Genomic DNA, 21,377 nt, shown 5'->3' on the forward strand with positions numbered 1-21,377 from the left:
CCGGCATTTTATTTGATTTGATTGGCTATAAGTGTGTTTTGGTAGTCGGCCCGTCTCCTTTTCCAACGCGTTTTTCAAACATCGTGGACTCCGCCTTTAATAGTTTACTGTGGATACTTGTTATATAGTTATTTATTGTTGTATATGTATACAGGCTTGAAACTGCACCACAATGTACAAAGTTGTGTCATTTTTCTTTATTTCAGAAATTAGGTAAATCTATATGGAAAATTACAAATTATTCACATCAAGGTCTATAAAAGTATCAAGAGTAAAAGTTAACAATATAGATTGTAATTATTTAATTTACGTGTTGAATATTAAACACCTAGTATTTAAACTATTAAATTTGCTCGTGTAACATACAGCTAAGTGTGTAAATTTGCAATGTTATTAAACATTTGCATTTTGCAATATAACGGATTATAAATTTGCAGTGGCAAATGTGTATTGTCCTAGATATAACAACAGCCACAGTTAATTGGGCACTTACTGTATGTTTGCTTTTGGCATTTTCTAGTAGAAAGGTTTTATAACACGTAGTTAAAATTGGTCTATTCTAAACCTAAAATAAAAGTCAATGGTAACTTATAAATACATAATAACATTTCAGTTTTCGGAATAAAATACAGAATATAACACGTGCAGCTTTTAAGACCAAGCTACAGTTGCGGAGTTTTGTACAATCACACACTTCTAAAAAGGTCTGACAGCATCTGCAACTACTTTTGAGGTAAGTGTCTATGGCGGCGACGTGCTTCTCCACGACGTTGGTCTCACGCGTCAGTGAAGGCGACGTGCTTCTCCACGACGTTGGTCTCACGCGTCAGTGGAGGCGACGTGCTTCTCCACGACGTTGGTCTCACGCGTCAGTGGAGGCGACGTACTTATCCACGACGTTGGTCTCACGCGTCAGTGAAGGCGACGTACTTATCCACGACGTTGGTCTCACGCGTCAGTGGAGGCGACATATCCTTATCTCGCGTAAAAGTACACGACTGTCTCCTTTGCTTGGTTATCAGTGGCACTATCCACTCGCCATACCCGAGGGGACCTTTCGAACGAGCCCGCCCTCGACCCTCCGACCCTTTTCGCGGGCCGAGATACGGCGGTTCGAAAAAAAAAAAACGCTCGTCCGGAGTTCGCGCGCCCGTAGCGTCCGCTGCGTTCGTCCGCCGGAGGCGCGGCCGGTCTCGTTCGAAAGGCCTCTCTCGGGGCTTTCCGGGGAAGCCAGCCTCGGGTCCGTGCGACCCCGGGGGCCGGAGATACGGACTTCCACCGCTGCACCTTCAAACGGCCGTAGCTCAGGCGCCTTAAGACCGAGACCTTAGCCCTTTGGGTCCCTCATCCTCCAGGAGGGGCCCTTTCCAACGATCCCACCCCCGTCTCCGTACCCCCTTCCCCGGCCGAGATACGACCCCGGGAACATCGCCCCGTCAACCCGACCACCGTGCACCCGAGGACGGCTTTGGACCCCGCGACGGACACCCTGGAGCTCGTACCCGGCGCACCGTTCGGTCCCTGCCATCCCACTCTTAAGCACTCCCCCACCAGACTAAGCCCCATCCTCCCGGCCCTTCTGGAGAACCAAACAGTTGGTCAACCCCAAAATTTCTCCAACCGTTGGTCAACCCGAAAGATTTTCCAGCAGTTGGTCAACCCCAATCGACTTAGGTTTTGGAGCGTTCGAGTTTCCAGCAGTTGGTCAACCTCAATCGACTTAGGTTTTGGAGCGTTCGCGTTTCCAGCAGTTGGTCAACCTCAATCGACTTAGGCTCTGGAGCTTTCGCCTCTCCAGCAGTTGGTCAACCCCAACAACTTAGGCTCTTGAGCTTTCACTTCTCCAGCAGTTGGTCAACCCCATCGACTTAGGTTCTGGGGCGTTCGCTTCTCCTGCCATAGACTTAGGTTCTAGAGCTTTCGCCTCTCCGACAGTTGGTCAACCCCAATCGACTTAGGCTCTGGAGCTTTCACTTCTCCAGCAGTTGGTCAACCCCATCGACTTAGGTTCTGGAGCTTTCGCCTCTCCGACAGTTGGTCAACCCCGATCGACTTAGCTATATACCTGATGGCACCTGTTCGCCCTACCGTCCCCCGCGAAGGGGGAACCCGCCGGGTCCGCGGCCGGGAGGGTGCGCCTCGGTCGGCCCGGGGGACCGGAGATACTTCTGGTCAAAAATCCGAATTTCGTTACAGCGCCGCTCCGGCGCCTCGGGCCCGGGTCCTTCGACCTTCGGGTCGGTCGGTCCGCCGGAGGGGCCCTTTCGAACGAGCCCACCCGCGAGTATCTGGCCCTTTCCGCAGCGGAGATACGGGGTGCCATCTCCGGATTTTCCCACGGCCGCTGCTCGGGCGCCTTAAGTCCCAGGACGTCGCCCTCGGGGTCGGTCGCTCTACCCGAGGGGACCTTTCGAACGAGCCCGCCCTCGACCCTCCGACCCTTTCCGCGGCCGAGATACGGCGGTTCGAAAGAAAAAAAACGCTCGTCCGGAGTTTGCTCGCCCGTAGCGTCCGCTGCGTTCGTCCGCCGGAGGCTTGACCGGTCTCGTTCGAAAGGTCTTTCCCGGGGCTTTCCGGCGACGCCGGCCCCGAGTCCGTGCGACCCCGTGGACCGGAGATACTTCCGGTCGAATATCCGAATTTCGTTACCGCGCCGCTCCGGCGCCTCGGGCCCGGGGCCTTCGACCTTCGGGTCGATTGGTCCGCCGGAGGGGCCCTTTCGAACGAGCCCACCCGCGAGTATCTGGCCCTTTCCCCGGCGGAGATACGGGGGGCCGTCTCCGGATTTTCCCACGGCCGTTGCTCGGGCGCCTTAAGTCCGAGGACGTCGCCCTCGGGGTCGGTCGCTCTACCCGAGGGGACCTTTCGAACGAGCCCGCCCTCGACCCTCCGACCCTTTCCGCGGCCGAGATACGGCGGATCGAAAAAAAAAACGCTGGTCCGGAGTTCGCGCGCCCGTAGCGTCCGCTGCGTTCGTCCGCCGGAGGCTCGGCCGGTCTCGTTCGAAAGGACTTTCCCGGGGCTTTTCGGCGACGCCGGCCCCGAGTCCGTGCGACCCCGGGGACCGGAGATACTTCCGGTCGAATTTCGGAAAACTTCGAATGGCCGTATCTCGGGCGCCTCGGGCCCGGGGCCTTCGAACTTCGGGTCGGTCGATCCGCCGGAGGGGCCCTTTCGAACGAGCCCACGCGCGAGTTACTGGCCCCTTCCGCGGCGGAGATACGGGGGGCCGTCTCCGGATTTTCCCACTGCCGCTGCTCGGGCGCCTTAAGTCCGAGGACGTCGCCCTCGGGGTCGGTCGCTCTACCCGAGGGGACCTTTCGAACGAGCCCGCCCTCGACCCTCCGACCCTTTCCGCTGCCGAGATACGGCGGTTCGAAAAAAAAAAAACGCTCGTCCGGAGTTCGCGCGCCCGTAGCGTCCGCTTCGTTCGTCCGCCGGAGGCGCGGCCAGTCTCGTTCGAAAGGTCTCTCTCGGGGCTTTCCGGGGACTCCAGCCTCTGGTCCGTGCGACCCCGGGGGCCGGAGATACGGACTTCCACCGCTGCACCTTTAAACGGCCGTAGCTCGGGCACCTTAAGACCGAGACCTTAGCCCTTTGGGTCCCTCATCCTCCAGGAGGGGCCCTTTCCAACGACCCCACCACCGTCTCCGTACCCCCTTCCCCGGCCGAGATACGACCCCGGGAAATTTCGCCCCGTCAACCCGACCACCGTGCACCCGAGGCCGGCTTTGGACCCCGTGACGGACACCCTGGAGCTCGTACCCGGCGCACCGTTCGGTCCCTGCCATCCCACTCTTAAGCACTCCCCCACCAGACTAAGCCCCATCCTCCCGGCCCTTCTGGAGAACCAAACAGTTGGTCAACCCCAAAATTTCTCCAACCGTTGGTCAACCCGAAAGATTTTCCAGCAGTTGGTCAACCCCAATCGACTTAGGTTTTGGAGCGTTCGCGTTTCCAGCAGTTGGTCAACCTCAATCGACTTAGGCTCTGGAGCTTTCGCCTCTCCAGCAGTTTGTCAACCCCAACAACTTAGGCTCTTGAGCTTTCACTTCTCCAGCAGTTGGTCAACCCCATCGACTTAGGTTCTGGGGCGTTCGCTTCTCCTGCCATAGACTTAGGTTTTGGAGCGTTCGAGTTTCCAGCAGTTGGTCAACCTCAATCGACTTAGGTTTTGGAGCGTTCGCATTTCCAGCAGTTGGTCAACCTCAATCGACTTAGGCTCTGGAGCTTTCGCCTCTCCAGCAGTTTGTCAACCCCAACAACTTAGGCTCTTGAGCTTTCACTTCTCCAGCAGTTGGTCAACCCCATCGACTTAGGTTCTGGGGCGTTCGCTTCTCCTGCCATAGACTTAGGTTCTGGAGCTTTCGCCTCTCCGACAGTTGGTCAACCCCAATCGACTTAGGCTCTGGAGCTTTCACTTCTCCAGCAGTTGGTCAACCCCATCGACTTAGGTTCTGGAGCTTTCGCCTCTCAGACAGTTGGTCAACCCCGATCGACTTAGCTATATTCCTGATGGCACCTGTTCGCCCTACCGTCCCCCGCGAAGGGGGAACCCGCCGGGTCCGCGGCCGGGAGGGTGCGCCTCGGTCGGCCCGGGGGACCGGAGATACTTCCGGTCAAAAATCCGAATTTCGTTACAGCGCCGCTCCGGCGCCTCGGGCCCGGGTCCTTCGACCTTCGGGTCGGTGGGTCCGCCGGAGGGGCCCTTTCGAACGAGCCCACCCGCGAGTATCTGGCCCTTTCTGCAGCGGAGATACGGGGTGCCGACCCGTGGACCGGAGATACTTCCGGTCGAATATCCGAATTTCGTCACCGCGCCGCTCCGGCGCCTCGGGTCCGGGGCCTTCGACCTTCGGGTCGATTGGTCCGCCGGAGGGGCCCTTTCGAACGAGCCCACCCGCGAGTATCTGGCCTTTTCCGCGGCGGAGATACGGGGGGCCGTCTCCAGATTTTCCCACGGCCGCTGCTCGGGCGCCTTAAGTCCGAGGACGTCGCCCTCGGGGTCGGTCGCTCTACCCGAGGGGACCTTTCGAACGAGCCCGAGATACGGCGGTTCGAAAAAAAAAAAAACGCTCGTCCGGAGTTTGCTCGCCCGTAGCGTCCTCTGCGTTCGTCCGCCGGAGGCGCGGCCGGTCTCGTTCGAAAGGTCTTTCCCGGGGCTTTCCGGCGACGCCGGCCCCGAGTCCGTGCGACCCCGTGGACCGGAGATACTTCCGGTCGAATATCCGAATTTCGTTACAGCGCCGCTCCGGCGCCTCGGGCCCGGGTCCTTCGACCTTCGGGTCGGTCGGTCCGCCGGAGGGGCCCTTTCGAACGAGCCCACCCGCGAGTATCTGGCCCTTTCCGCAACGGAGAAACGGGGTGCCATCTCCGGATTTTCCCACGGCCGCTGCTCGGGCGCCTTAAGTCCGAGGACGTCGCCCTCGGGGTCGGTCGCTCTACCCGAGGGGACCTTTCGAACGAGCCCGCCCTCGACCCTCCGACCCTTTCCGCGGCCGAGATACGGCGGATCGAAAAAAAAAAAAGCTGGTCCGGAGTTCGCGCGCCCGTAGCGTCCGCTGCGTTCGTCCGCCGGAAGTGCGGCCGGTCTCGTTCGAAAGGTCTTTCCCGGGGCTTTCCGGCGACGCCGGCCCCGAGTCCGTGCGACCCCGTGGACCGGAGATACTTCCGGTCGAATATCCGAATTTCGTTACCGCGCCGCTCCGGCGCCTCGGGTCCGGGGCCTTCGACCTTCGGGTCGGTCGGTCCGCCGGAGGGGCCCTTTCGAACGAGCCCACCCGCGAGTATCTGGCCCTTTCCGCAGCGGAGATACGGGGTGCCGACTCCGGATTTTCCCACGGCCGCTGCTCGGGCGCCTTAAGTCCCAGGACGTCGCCCTCGGGGTCGGTCGCTCTACCCGAGGGGACCTTTCGAACGAGCCCGCCCTCGACCCTCCGACCCTTTCCGCGGCCGAGATACGGCGGATCGAACGTCGCCCTCGGGGTCGGTCGCTCTACCCGAGGGGACCTTTCGAACGAGCCCGCCCTCGACCCTCCGACCCTTTCCGCGGCCGAGATACGGCGGTTCGAAAAAAAAAACGCTCGTCCGGAGTTTGCTCGCCCGTAGCGTCCGCTGCGTTCGTCCGCCGGTCGAATATCCGAATTTCGTTACCGCGCCGCTCCGGCGCCTCGGGCCCGGGTCCTTCGACCTTCGGGTCGGTCGGTCCGCCGGAGGGGCCCTTTCGAACGAGCCCACCCGCGAGTATCTGGCCCTTTCCGCAGCGGAGATACGGGGTGCCGTCCCCGGATTTTCCCACGGCCGCAACTCGGGCGCCTTAAGTCCCAGGACGTCGCCCTCGGGGTCGGTCGCTCTACACGAGGGGACCTTTCGAACGAGCCCGCCCTCGACCCTCCGACCCTTTCCGCGGCCGAGATACGGCGGTTCGAAAAAAAAAAACGCTCGTCCGGAGTTTGCTCGCCCGTAGCGTCCGCTGCGTTCGTCCGCCGGAGGCGTGACCGGTCTCGTTCGAAAGGTCTTTCCCGGGGCTTTCCGGCGACGCCAGCCCCGAGTCCGTGCGACCCCGTGGACCGGAGATACTTCCGGTCGAATATCCGAATTTCGTAACCGCGCCGCTCCGGCGCCTCGGGCCCGGTGCCTTCGACCTTCGGGTCGATTGGTCCGCCGGATGGGCCCTTTCGAACGAGCCCACCCGCGAGTATCTGGCCCTTTCCGTGGCGGAGATACGGGGGGCCGTCTCCGGATATTCCCACGGCCGCTGCTCGGGCGCCTTAAGTCCGAGGACGTCGCCCTCGGGGTCGGTCGCTCTACCCGAGGGGACCTTTCGAACGAGCCCGCCCTCGACCCTCCGACCCTTTCCGCGGCCGAGATACGGCGGATCGAAAAAAAAAACGCTGGTCCGGAGTTCGCGCGCCCGTAGCGTCCGCTGCGTTCGTCCGCCGGAGGCGCGGCCGGTCTCGTTCGAAAGGTCTTTCCCGGGGCTTTCCGGCGACGCCGGCCCCGAGTCCGTGCGACCCCGTGGACCGGAGATACTTCCGGTCGAATATCCGAATTTCGTTACCGCGCCGCTCCGGCGCCTCGGGTCCGGGGCCTTCGACCTTCGGGTCGATATGTCCGCCGGAGGGGCTCTTTCGAACGAGCCCACCCGCGAGTATCTGGCCTTTTCCGCGGCGGAGATACGGGGGGCCGTCTCCGGATTTTCCCACGGCCGCTGCTCGGGCGCCTTAAGTCCGAGGACGTCGCCCTCGGGGTCGGTCGCTCTACCCGAGGGGACCTTTCGAACGAGCCCGCCCTCGACCCTCCGACCCTTTCCGCGGCCGAGATACAGCGGATCGAAAAAAAAAAAACGCTGGTCCGGAGTTCGCGCGCCCGTAGCGTTCGCTGCGTTCGTCCGCCGGAGGCGCGGCCGGTCTCGTTCGAAAGGTCTTTCCCGGGGCTTTCCGGCGACGCCGGCCCCGAGTCCGTGCGACCCCGTGGACCGGAGATACTTCCGGTCGAATATCCGAATTTCGTTACCGCGCCGCTCCGGCGCCTCGGGTCCGGGGCCTTCGACCTTCGGGTCGGTCGGTCCGCCGGAGGGGCCCTTTCGAACGAGCCCACCCGCGAGTATCTGGCCCTTTCCGCAGCGGAGATACGGGGTGCCGACTCCGGATTTTCCCACGGCCGCTGCTCGGGCGCCTTAAGTCCCAGGACGTCGCCCTCGGGGTCGGTCGCTCTACCCGAGGGGACCTTTCGAACGAGCCCGCTCTCGACCCTCCGACCCTTTCCGCGGCCGAGATACGGCGGTTCGAAAAAAAAAAACGCTCGTCCGGAGTTTGCTCGCCCGTAGCGTCCGCTGCGTTCGTCCGCCGGAGGCGTGACTTGTCTCGTTCGAAAGGTCTTTCCCGGGGCTTTCCGGCGACGCCGGCCCCGAGTCCGTGCGACCCCTTGGACCGGAGATACTTCCGGTCGAATATCCGAATTTCGTTACCGCGCCGCTCCGGCGCCTCGGGTCCGGGGCCTTCGAACTTCGGGTCGATTGGTCCGCCGGAGGGGCCCTTTCGAACGAGCCCACCCGCGAGTATCTGGCCCTTTCCGCGGCGGAGATACGGGGGGCCGTCACCGGATTTTCCCACGGCCGCTGCTCGGGCGCCTTAAGTCCGAGGACGTCGCCCTCGGGGTCGGTCGCTCTACCCGAGGGGACCTTTCGAACGAGCCCGCCCTCGACCCTCCGACCCTTTCCGCGGCCGAGATACTTCCGGTCGAATATCCGAATTTCGTAACCGCGCCGCTCCGGCGCCTCGGGCCCGGTGCCTTCGACCTTCCGGTCGATTGGTCCGCCGGAGGGGCCCTTTCGAACGAGCCCACCCGCGAGTATCTGGCCTTTTCCACGGCGGAGATACGGGGGGCCGTCTCCGGATTTTCCCACGGCCGCTGCTCGGGCGCCTTAAGTCCGAGGACGTCGCCCTCGGGGTCGGTCGCTCTACCCGAGGGGACCTTTCGGACGAGCCCGCCCTCGACCCTCCGACCCTTTCCGCGGACGAGATACGGCGGATCGAAAAAAAAAACGCTGGTCCGGAGTTCGCGCGCCCGTAGCGTCCGCTGCGTTCGTCCGCCGGAGGCGCGCCGGTCTCGTTCGAAAGGTCTTTCCCGGGGCTTTCCGGCGACGCCGGGCCCGAGTCCGTGCGACCCCGTGGACCGGAGATACTTCCGGTCGAATATCCGAATTTCGTTACCGCGCCGCTCCGGCCCCTCGGGTCCGGGGCCTTCGACCTTCGGGTCGATTGGTCCGCCGGAGGGGCCCTTTCGAACGAGCCCACCCGCGAGTATCTGGCCTTTTCCACGGCGGAGATACGGGGGGCCGTCTCCGGATTTTCCCACGGCCGCTGCTCGGGCGCCTTAAGTCCGAGGACGTCGCCCTCGGGGTCGGTCGCTCTACCCGAGGAGACCTTTCGAACGAGCCCGCCCTCGACCCTCCGACCCTTTTCGCGGCCGAGATACGGCGGATCGAAGAAAAAAAATAACGCTCGTCCGGAATTCGCGCGCCCGTAGCGTCCGCTGCGTTCGTCCGCCGGAGGCGCGGCTGGTCTCGTTCGAAAGGTCTTTCCCGGGGCTTTTCGGCGACGCCGGCCCCGAGTCCGTGCGACCCCGGGGACCGGAGATACTTCCGGTCGAATTTCGGAAAACTTCGAACGGCCGTATCTCGGGCGCCTCGGGCCCGGGGCCTTCGAACTTCGGGTCGGTCGGTCCGCCGGAGGGGTCCTTTCGAACGAGCCCACCCGCTAGTATCTGGCCCCTTCCGCGGCGGAGATACGGGGGGCCGTCTCCGGATTTTCCCACTGCCGCTGCTCGGGCGCCTTAAATCCGAGGACGTCGCCCTCGGGGTCGGTCGCTCTACCCGAGGGGACCTTTCGAACGAGCCCGCCCTCGACCCTCCGACCCTTTTCGCGGCCGAGATACGGCGGTTCGAAAAAAAAAAAACGCTTGTCCGGAGTTCGCGCGCCCGTAGCGTCCGCTGCGTTCGTCCGCCGGAGGCGCGGCCGGTCTCGTTCGAAAGGTCTCTGTCGGGGCTTTTCGGGGACGCCAGCCTCGGGTCCGTGCGACCCCGGGGGCCGGAGATACGGACTTCCACCGCTGCACCTTTAAACGGCCGTAGCTCGGGCGCCTTAAGACCGAGACCTTAGCCCTTTGGGTCCCTCATCCTCCAGGAGGGGCCCTTTCCAACGACACCACCCCCGTCTCCGTAGCCCCTTCCCCGGCCGAGATACGACCCCGGGAACATCGCCCCGTTAACCCGACCACCGTGCACCCGAGGCCGGCTTTGGACCCCGCGACGGACACCCTGGAGCTCATACCCGGCGCACCATTCGGTCCCTGCCATCCCACTCTTAAGCACTCCCCCACCGGACTAAGCCCCATCCTCCCGGCCCTTCTGGAGAACCAAACATTTGGTCAACCCCAAAATTTCTCCAACCGTTGGTCAACCCGAAAGATTTTCCAGCAGTTGGTCAACCCCAATCGACTAAGGTTTTGGAGCGTTCGCGTTTCCAGCAGTTGGTCAACCTCAATCGACTTAGGTTTTGGAGCGTTCGAGTTTCCAGCAGTTGGTCAACCTCAATCGACTTAGGTTTTGGAGTGTTCGCGTTTCTAGCAGTTGGTCAACCTCAATCGACTTAGGTTTTGGAGCGTTCGCGTTTCCAGCAGTTGGGCAACCTCAATCGACTTAGGCTCTGGAGCTTTCGCCTCTCCAGCAGTTGGTCAACCCCAACGACTTAGGCTCTTGAACTTTCACTTCTCCAGCAGTTGGTCAACCCCATCGACTTAGGTTCTGGGGCGTTCGCTTCTCCTGCCATAGACTTAGGTTCTAGAGCTATCGCCTCTCCGACAGTTGGTCAACCCCAATCGACTTAGGCTCTGGAGCTTTCACTTCTCCAGCAGTTGGTCAACCCCATCGACTTAGGTTCTGGAGCTTTCGCCTCTCCGACAGTTGGTCAACCCCGATCGACTTAGCTATATACCTGATGGCACCTGTTCGCCCTACCGTCCCCCGCGAAGGGGGAACCCGCCGGGTCCGCGGCCGGGAGGGTGCGCCTCGGTCGGCCTGGGGGACCGGAGATACTTCCGGTCGAAAATCCGAATTTCGTTACAGCGCCGCTCCGGCGCCTCGGGCCCGGGTCCTTCGACCTTCGGGTCGGTCGGTCCGCCGGAAGGGCCCTTTCGAACGAGCCCACCTGCGAGTATCTGGCCCTTTCCGCAGCGGAGATACGGGGTGCCGTCTCCGGATTTTCCCACGGCCGCTGCTCGGGCGCCTTAAGTCCCGGGACGTCGCCCTCGGGGTCGGTCGCTCTACCCGAGGGGACCTTTCGAACGAGCACGCCCTCGACCCTCCGACCCTTTCCTCGGCCGAGATACGGCGGATCGAAAAAAAAAAACGCTGGTCCGGAGTTCGCGCGCCCGTAGCGTCCGCTGCGTTCGTCCGCCGGAGGCGCGGCCGGTCTCGTTCGAAAGGTCTTTCCCGGGGCTTTCCGGCGACGCCGGGCCCGAGTCCGTGCGACCCCGTGGACCGGAGATACTTCCGGTCGAATATCCGAATTTCGTTACCGCGCCGCTCCGGCGCCTCGGGTCCGGGGCCTTCGTACTTCAGGTCGATTGGTCCGCCGGAGGGGCCCTTTCGAACGAGCCCACCCGCGAGTATCTGGCTCTTTCCGCGCCCGAGATACGGGGGGCCGTCACCGGATTATCCCACAGCCGCTGCTCGGGCGCCTTAAGTCCGAGGACGTCGCCCTCGGGGTCGGTCGCTCTACCCGAGGGGACCTTTCGAACGAGCCCGCCCTCGACCCTCCGACCCTTTCCGCGGCCGAGATACGGCGGATCGAAAAAAAAAACGCTGGTCCGGAGTTCGCGCGCCCGTAGCGTCCGCTGCGTTCGTCCGCCGGAGGCGCGGCCGGTCTCGTTCAAAAGGTCTTTCCCGGGGCTTTCCGGCGACGCCGGCCCCGAGTCCGTGCGATCCCGTGGACCGGAGATACTTCCGGTCGAATATCCGAATTTCGTTACCGCGCCGCTCCGGCGCCTCGGGCCCGGGGCCTTCGACCTTCGGGTCGGTCGGTCCGCCGGATGGGCCCTTTCGAACGAGCCCACCCACGAGTATCTGGCCCTTTCCGCGGCGGAGATACGGGGGGCCTTCTCCGGATTTTCCCATGGCCGCTGCTCGGGCGCCTTAAGTCCGAGGACGTCGCCCTCGGGGTCGGTCGCTCTACCCGAGGGGACCTTTCGAACGAGCCCGCCCTCGACCCTCCGACCCTTTCCGCGGCCGAGATACGGCGGATCGAAAAAAAAAAAACGCTGGTCCGGAGTTCGCGCGCCCGTAGCGTCCGCTGCGTTCGTCCGCCGGAGGCGCGGCCGGTCTCGTTCGAAAGGTCTTTCCCGGGGCTTTCCGGCGACGCCGGCCCCGAGTCCGTGCGACCCCGTGGACCGGAGATACTTCCGGTAGAATATCCGAATTTCGTTACCGCGCCGCTCCGGCGCCTCGGGTCCGGGGCCTTCGACCTTCGGGTCGATTGGTCCGCCGGAGGGGCCCTTTCGAACGAGCCCACCCGCGAGTATCTGGCCTTTTCCGCGGCGGAGATACGGGGGGCCGTCTCCGGATTTTCCCACGGCCGCTGCTCGGGCGCCTTAAGTCCGAGGACGTCGCCCTCGGGGTCGGTCGCTCTACCCGAGGGGACCTTTCGAACGAGCCCGCCCTCGACCCTCCGACCCTTTCCGCGGCCGAGATACGGCGGATCGAAAAAAAAAAACGCTGGTCCGGAGTTCGCGCGCCCGGAGCGTCCGCTGCGTTCGTCCGCCGGAGGCGCGGCCGGTCTCGTTCGAAAGGTCTTTCCCGGGGCTTTCCGGCGACGCCGGCCCCGAGTCCGTGCGACCCCGTGGACCGGAGATACTTCCGGTCGAATATCCGAATTTCGTTACCGCGCCGCTCCGGCGCCTCGGGTCCGGGGCCTTCGACCTTCGGGTCGGTCGGTCCGCCGGAGGGGCCCTTTCGAACGAGCCCACCCGCGAGTATCTGGCCCTTTCCGCAGCGGAGATACGGGGTGCCGACTCCGGATTTTCCCACGGCCGCTGCTCGGGCGCCTTAAGTCCCAGGACGTCGCCCTCGGGGTCGGTCGCTCTACCCGAGGGGACCTTTCGAACGAGCCCGCCCTCGACCCTCCGACCCTTTCCGCGGCCGAGATACGGCGGATCGAAAAAAAAAAACGCTGGTCCGGAGTTCGCGCGCCCGTAGCGTCCGCTGCGTTCGTCCGCCGGAGGCGCGGCCGGTCTCGTTCGAAAGGTCTCTCTCGGGGCTTTCCGGGGACGCCAGCCTCGGGTCCGTGCGACCCCGGGGGCCGGAGATACGGACTTCCACCGCTGCACCTTTAAACGGCCGTAGCTCGGGCGCCTTAAGACCGAGACCTTAGCCCTTTGGGTCCCTCATCCTCCAGGAGGGGCCCTTTCCAACGACCCCACCCACGTTTCCGTACCCCCTTCCCCGGCCGAGATACGACCCCGGGAACATCGCCCCGTCAACCCGACCACCGTGCACCCGAAGCCGGCTTTGGACCCCGCGACGGACACCCTGGAGCTCGTACCCGGCGCACCGTTTGGTCCCTGCCATCCCACTCTTAAGCACTCCCCCACCGGACTAAGCCCCATCCTCCCGGCCCTTCTGGAGAACCAAACAGTTGGTCAACCCCAAAATTTCTCCAACCGTTGGTCAACCCGAAAGATTTTCCAGCAGTTGGTCAACCTCAATCGACTTAGGTTTTGAAGCGTTCGAGTTTCCAGCAGTTGGTCAACCTCAATCGACTTAGGTTTTGGAGTGTTCGCGTTTCCAGCAGTTGGTCAACCTCAATCGACTTAGGTTTTGGAGCGTTCGCGTTTCCAGCAGTTGGTCAACCTCAATCGACTTAGGCTCTGGAGCTTTCGCCTCTCCAGCAGTTGGTCAACCCCAACGACTTAGGCTCTTGAGCTTTTACTTCTCCAGCAGTTGGTCAACCCCATCGACTTGAGTTCTGGAGCTTTCGCCTCTCCGACAGTTGGTCAACCCCGATCGACTTAGCTATATACCTGATGGCACCTGTTCGCCCTACCGTCCCCCGCGAAGGGGGAACCCGCCGGGTCCGCGGCCGGGAGGGTGCGCCTCGGTCGGCCTGGGGGACCGGAGATACTTCCGGTCGAAAATCCGAATTTCGTTACAGCGCCGCTCCGGCGCCTCGGGCCCGGGTCCTTCGACCTTCGGGTCGGTCGGTCCGCCGGAGGGGCACTTTCGAACGAGCCCACCCGCGAGTATCTGGCCCTTTCCGCAGCGGAGATACGGGGTGCCGTCTCCGGATTTTCCCACGGCCGCTGCTCGGGCGCCTTAAGTCCCAGGACGTCGCCCTCGGGGTCGGTCGCTCTACCCGAGGGGACCTTTCGAACGAGCCCACCCTCGACCCTCCGACCCTTTCCGCGGCCGAGATACGGCGGTTCGAAAAAAAAAAAAACGCTCGTCCGGAGTTTGCTCGCCCGTAGCGTCCGCTGCGTTCGTCCGCCGGAGGCGTGACTGGTCTCGTTCGAAAGGTCTTTCCCGGGGCTTTCCGGCGACGCCGGCCCCGAGTCCGTGCGATCCCGTGGACCGGAGATACTTCCGGTCGAATATCCGAATTTCGTTACCGCGCCGCTCCGGCGCCTCGGGCCCGGGGCCTTCGACCTTCGGGTCGATTGGTCCGCCGGATGGGCCCTTTCAAACGAGCCCACCCACGAGTATCTGGCCCTTTCCGCGGCGGAGATACGGGGGGCCTTCTCCGGATTTTCCCACGGCCGCTGCTCGGGCGCCTTAAGTCCGAGGACGTCGCCCTCGGGGTCGGTCGCTCTACCCGAGGGGACCTTTCGAACGATCCCGCCCTCGACCCTCCGACCCTTTCCGCGGCCGAGATACGGCGGATCGAAAAAAAAAAAACGCTGGTCCGGAGTTCGCGCGCCCGGAGCGTCCGCTGCGTTCGTCCGCCGGAGGCGCGGCCGGTCTCGTTCGAAAGGTCTTTCCCGGGGCTTTCCGGCGACGCCGGCCCCGAGTCCGTGCGACCCCGTGGACCGGAGATACTTCCGGTCGAATATCCGAATTTCGTTACCGCGCCGCTCCGGCGCCTCGGGTCCGGGGCCTTCGACCTTCGGGTCGGTCGGTCCGCCGGAGGGGCCCTTTCGAACGAGCCCACCCGCGAGTATCTGGCCCTTTCCGCAGCGGAGATACGGGGTGCCGACTCCGGATTTTCCCACGGCCGCTGCTCGGGCGCCTTAAGTCCCAGGACGTCGCCCTCGGGGTCGGTCGCTCTACCCGAGGGGACCTTTCGAACGAGCCCGCCCTCGACCCTCCGACCCTTTCCGCGGCCGAGATACGGCGGATCGAAAAAAAAAAACGCTGGTCCGGAGTTCGCGCGCCCGTAGCGTCCGCTGCGTTCGTCCGCCGGAGGCGCGGCCGGTCTCGTTCGAAAGGTCTCTCTCGGGGCTTTCCGGGGACGCCAGCCTCGGGTCCGTGCGACCCCGGGGGCCGGAGATACGGACTTCCACCGCTGCACCTTTAAACGGCCGTAGCTCGGGCGCCTTAAGACCGAGACCTTAGCCCTTTGGGTCCCTCATCCTCCAGGAGGGGCCCTTTCCAACGACCCCACCCACGTCTCCGTACCCCCTTCCCCGGCCGAGATACGACCCCGGGAACATCGCCCCGTCAACCCGACCACCGTGCACCCGAAGCCGGCTTTGGACCCCGCGACGGACACCCTGGAGCTCGTACCCGGCGCACCGTTTGGTCCCTGCCATCCCACTCTTAAGCACTCCCCCACCGGACTAAGCCCCATCCTCCCGGCCCTTCTGGAGAACCAAACCGTTGGTCAACCCCAAAATTTCTCCAACCGTTGGTCAACCCGAAAGATTTTCCAGCAGTTGGTCAACCTCAATCGACTTAGGTTTTGAAGCGTTCGAGTTTCCAGCAGTTGGTCAACCTCAATCGACTTAGGTTTTGGAGTGTTCGCGTTTCCAGCAGTTGGTCAACCTCAATCGACTTAGGTTTTGGAGCGTTCGCGTTTCCAGCAGTTGGTCAACCTCAATCGACTTAGGCTCTGGAGCTTTCGCCTCTCCAGCAGTTGGTCAACCCCAACGACTTAGGCTCTTGAGCTTTTACTTCTCCAGCAGTTGGTCAACCCCATCGACTTGAGTTCTGGAGCTTTCGCCTCTCCGACAGTTGGTCAACCCCGATCGACTTAGCTATATACCTGATGGCACCTGTTCGCCCTACCGTCCCCCGCGAAGGGGGAACCCGCCGGGTCCGCGGCCGGGAGGGTGCGCCTCGGTCGGCCTGGGGGACCGGAGATACTTCCGGTCGAAAATCCGAATTTCGTTACAGCGCCGCTCCGGCGCCTCGGGCCCGGGTCCTTCGACCTTCGGGTCGGTCGGTCCGCCGGAGGGGCACTTTCGAACGAGCCCACCCGCGAGTATCTGGCCCTTTCCGCAGCGGAGATACGGGGTGCCGTCTCCGGATTTTCCCACGGCCGCTGCTCGGGCGCCTTAAGTCCCAGGACGTCGCCCTCGGGGTCGGTCGCTCTACCCGAGGGGACCTTTCGAACGAGCCCACCCTCGACCCTCCGACCCTTTCCGCGGCCGAGATACGGCGGTTCGAAAAAAAAAAAAACGCTCGTCCGGAGTTTGCTCGCCCGTAGCGTCCGCTGCGTTCGTCCGCCGGAGGCGTGACTGGTCTCGTTCGAAAGGTCTTTCCCGGGGCTTTCCGGCGACGCCGGCCCCGAGTCCGTGCGATCCCGTGGACCGGAGATACTTCCGGTCGAATATCCGAATTTCGTTACCGCGCCGCTCCGGCGCCTCGGGCCCGGGGCCTTCGACCTTCGGGTCGATTGGTCCGCCGGATGGGCCCTTTCAAACGAGCCCACCCACGAGTATCTGGCCCTTTCCGCGGCGGAGATACGGGGGGCCTTCTCCGGATTTTCCCACGGCCGCTGCTCGGGCGCCTTAAGTCCGAGGACGTCGCCCTCGGGGTCGGTCGCTCTACCCGAGGGGACCTTTCGAACGAGCCCGCCCTCGACCCTCCGACCCTTTCCGCGGCCGAGATACGGCGGATCGAAAAAAAAAAAACGCTGGTCCGGAGTTCGCGCGCCCGTAGCGTCCGCTGCGTTCGTCCGCCGGAAGCGCGGCCGGTCTCGTTCGAAAGGTCTTTCCCGGGGCTTTCCGGCGACGCCGGCCCCGAGTCCGTGCGATCCCGTGGACCGGAGATACTTCCGGTCGAATATCCGAATTTCGTTACCGCGCCGCTCCGGCGCCTCGGGCCCGGGGCCTTCGACCTTCGGGTCGATTGGTCCGCCGGAGGGGCCCTTTCGAACGAGCCCACCCGGGAGTATCTGGCCCCTTCCGCAGCGGAGATACAGGGGGCCGTCTCCGGATTTTCCCACTGCCGCTGCTCGGGCGCCTTAAGTCCGAGGACGTCGCCCTCGGGGTCGGTCGCTCTACCCGAGGAGACCTTTCGAACGAGCCCGCCCTCGTATCCCGACCCTTTTCGCGGCCGAGATACGGCGGTTCGAAAAAAAAAAGCTCGTCCGTAGTTTGCGCGCCCGTAGCGTCCGCTGCGTTCGTCCGCCGGAGGCGCGGCCGGTCTCGTTCGAAAGGTCTCTCTCGGGGCTTTCCGTGGACGCCAGCCTCGGGTCCGTGCGACCCCGGGGGCCGGATATACGGACTTCCACCGCTGCACCTTTAAACGGCCGTAGCTCGGGCGCCTTAAGACCGAGACCTTAGCCCTTTGGGTCCCTCATCCTCCAGGAGGGGCCCTTTCCAACGACCCCACCCACGTCTCCGTACCCCCTTCCCCGGCCGAGATACGACCCCGGGAACATCGCCCCGTCAACCCGACCACCGTGCACCCGAGGCCGGCTTTGGACCCCGCGACGGACACCCTGGAGCTCGTACCCGGCGCACCGTTTAGTCCCTGCCATCCCACTCTTAAGCACTCCCCCACCGGACTAAGCCCCATCCTCCCGGCCCTTCTGGAGAACCAAACAGTTGGTCAACCCCAAAATTTCTCCAACCGTTGGTCAACCCGAAAGATTTTCCAGCAGTTGGTCAACCTCAATCGACTTAGGTTTTGGAGCGTTCGAGTTTCCAGCAGTTGGTCAACCTCAATCGACTTAGGTTTTGGAGTGTTCGCGTTTCCAGCAGTTGGTCAACCTCAATCGAAGATACTTCCGGTCGAAAATCCGAATGTCGTTACAGCGCCGCTCCGGCCCCGGGCCCGGGTCCTTCGACCTTCGGGTCGTTCGGTCCGCCGGAGGGACCCTTTCGAACGAGCCCACCCGCGAGTATCTGGCCCTTTCCGCAGCGGAGATACGGGGTGCCGTCTCCGGATTTTCCCACGGCCGCTGCTCGGGCGCCTTAAGTCCCAGGACGTCGCCCTCGGGGTCGGTCGCTCTACCCGAGGGGACCTTTCGAACGAGCCCGCCCTCGACCCTCCGACCCTTTCCGCGGCCGAGATACGGCGGTTCGAAAAAAAAAAAAACGCTGGTCCGGAGTTCGCGCGCCCGTAGCGTCCGCTGCGTTCGTCCGCCGGAGGCGCGGCCGGTCTCGTTCGAAAGGTCTTTCCCGGGGCTTTCCGGCGACGCCGGCCCCGAGTCCGTGCGATCCCGTGGACCGGAGATACTTCCGGTCGAATATCCGAATTTCGTTACCGCGCCGCTCCGGCGCCTCGGGCCCGGGGCCTTCGACCTTCGGGTCGGTCGGTCCGCCGGAGGGGCCCTTTCGAACGAGCCCACCCGCGAGTATCTGGCCCTTTCCGCAGCGGAGATACGGGGTGCCGACTCCGGATTTTCCCACGGCCGCTGCTCGGGCGCCTTAAGTCCCAGGACGTCGCCCTCGGGGTCGGTCGCTCTACCCGAGGGGACCTTTCGAACGAGCCCGCCCTCGACCCTCCGACCCTTTCCGCGGCCGAGATACGGCGGATCGAAAAAAAAAACGCTGGTCCGGAGTTCGCGCGCCCGTAGCGTCCGCTGCGTTCGTCCGCCGGAGGCGCGGCCGGTCTCGTTCGAAAGGTCTTTCCCGGGGCTTTCCGGCGACGCCGGCCCCGAGTCCGTGCGACCCCGTGGACCGGAGATACTTCCGGTCGAATATCCGAATTTCGTTACCGCGCCGCTCCGGCGCCTCGGGCCCGGGGCCTTCGAACTTCGGGTCGGTCGGTCCGCCGGAGGGGCCCTTTCGAACGAGCCCACCCGGGAGTATCTGGCCCCTTCCGCAGCGGAGATACGGGGGGCCGTCTCCGGATTTTCCCACTGCCGCTGCTCGGGCGCCTTAAGTCCGAGGACGTCGCCCTCGGGGTCGGTCGCTCTACCCGAGGGGACCTTTCGAACGAGCCCGCCCTCGACCCTCCGACCCTTTCCGCGGCCGAGATACGGCGGATCGAAAAAAAAAAACGCTGGTCCGGAGTTCGCGCGCCCGTAGCGTCCGCTGCGTTCGTCCGCCGGAGGCGCGGCCGGTCTCGTTCGAAAGGTCTCTCTCGGGGCTTTCCGGGGACGCCAGCCTCGGGTCCGTGCGACCCCGGGGGCCGGAGATACGGACTTCCACCGCTGCACCTTTAAACGGCCGTAGCTCGGGCGCCTTAAGACCGAGACCTTAGCCCTTTGGGTCCCTCATCCTCCAGGAGGGGCCCTTTCCAACGACCCCACCCACGTTTCCGTACCCCCTTCCCCGGCCGAGATACGACCCCGGGAACATCGCCCCGTCAACCCGACCACCGTGCACCCGAAGCCGGCTTTGGACCCCGCGACGGACACCCTGGAGCTCGTACCCGGCGCACCGTTTGGTCCCTGCCATCCCACTCTTAAGCACTCCCCCACCGGACTAAGTCCCATCCTCCCGGCCCTTCTGGAGAACCAAACAGTTGGTCAACCCCAAAATTTCTCCAACCGTTGGTCAACCCGAAAGATTTTCCAGCAGTTGGTCAACCTCAATCGACTTAGGTTTTGAAGCGTTCGAGTTTCCAGCAGTTGGTCAACCTCAATCGACTTAGGTTTTGGAGTGTTCGCGTTTCCAGCAGTTGGTCAACCTCAATCGACTTAGGTTTTGGAGCGTTCGCGTTTCCAGCAGTTGGTCAACCTCAATCGACTTAGGCTCTGGAGCTTTCGCCTCTCCAGCAGTTGGTCAACCCCAACGACTTAGGCTCTTGAGCTTTTACTTCTCCAGCAGTTGGTCAACCCCATCGACTTGAGTTCTGGAGCTTTCGCCTCTCCGACAGTTGGTCAACCCCGATCGACTTAGCTATATACCTGATGGCACCTGTTCGCCCTACCGTCCCCCGCGAAGGGGGAACCCGCCGGGTCCGCGGCCGGGAGGGTGCGCCTCGGTCGGCCTGGGGGACCGGAGATACTTCCGGTCGAAAATCCGAATTTCGTTACAGCGCCGCTCCGGCGCCTCGGGCCCGGGTCCTTCGACCTTCGGGTCGGTCGGTCCGCCGGAGGGGCACTTTCGAACGAGCCCACCCGCGAGTATCTGGCCCTTTCCGCAGCGGAGATACGGGGTGCCGTCTCCGGATTTTCCCACGGCCGCTGCTCGGGCGCCTTAAGTCCCAGGACGTCGCCCTCGGGGTCGGTCGCTCTACCCGAGGGGACCTTTCGAACGAGCCCACCCTCGACCCTCCGACCCTTTCCGCGGCCGAGATACGGCGGTTCGAAAAAAAAAAAAACGCTCGTCCGGAGTTTGCTCGCCCGTAGCGTCCGCTGCGTTCGTCCGCCGGAGGCGTGACTGGTCTCGTTCGAAAGGTCTTTCCCGGGGCTTTCCGGCGACGCCGGCCCCGAGTCCGTGCGATCCCGTGGACCGGAGATACTTCCGGTCGAATATCCGAATTTCGTTACCGCGCCGCTCCGGCGCCTCGGGCCCGGGGCCTTCGACCTTCGGGTCGATTGGTCCGCCGGATGGGCCCTTTCAAACGAGCCCACCCACGAGTATCTGGCCCTTTCCGCGGCGGAGATACGGGGGGCCTTCTCCGGATTTTCCCACGGCCGCTGCTCGGGCGCCTTAAGTCCGAGGACGTCGCCCTCGGGGTCGGTCGCTCTACCCGAGGGGACCTTTCGAACGATCCCGCCCTCGACCCTCCGACCCTTTCCGCGGCCGAGATACGGCGGATCGAAAAAAAAAAAACGCTGGTCCGGAGTTCGCGCGCCCGTAGCGTCCGCTGCGTTCGTCCGCCGGAAGCGCGGCCGGTCTCGTTCGAAAGGTCTTTCCCGGGGCTTTCCGGCGACGCCGGCCCCGAGTCCGTGCGATCTTGTGGACCGGAGATACTTCCGGTCGAATATCCGAATTTCGTTACCGCGCCGCTCCGGCGCCTCGGGCCCGGGGCCTTCGACCTTCGGGTCGGTCGGTCCGCCGGATGGGCCCTTTCGAACGAGCCCACCCACGAGTATCTGGCCCTTTCCGCGGCGGAGATACGGGGGGCCTTCTCCGGATTTTCCCACGGCCGCTGCTCGGGCGCCTTAAGTCCGAGGACGTCGCCCTCGGGGTCGGTCGCTCTACCCGAGGGGACCTTTCGAACGAGCCCGCCCTCGACCCTCCGACCCTTTCCGCGGCCGAGATACGGCGGATCGAAAAAAAAAAAACGCTGGTCCGGAGTTCGCGCGCCCGTAGCGTCCGCTGCGTTCGTCCGCCGGAGGCGCGGCCGGTCTCGTTCGAAAGGTCTTTCCCGGGGCTTTCCGGCGACGCCGGCCCCGAGTCCGTGCGACCCCGTGGACCGGAGATACTTCCGGTAGAATATCCGAATTTCGTTACCGCGCCGCTCCGGCGCCTCGGGTCCGGGGCCTTCGACCTTCGGGTCGATTGGTCCGCCGGAGGGGCCCTTTCGAACGAGCCCACCC

The sequence above is a fragment of the Misgurnus anguillicaudatus genome, chromosome 16, assembly GCF_027580225.2.
Source record: "Misgurnus anguillicaudatus chromosome 16, ASM2758022v2, whole genome shotgun sequence".
Lineage (NCBI taxonomy): Eukaryota > Metazoa > Chordata > Actinopteri > Cypriniformes > Cobitidae > Misgurnus > Misgurnus anguillicaudatus.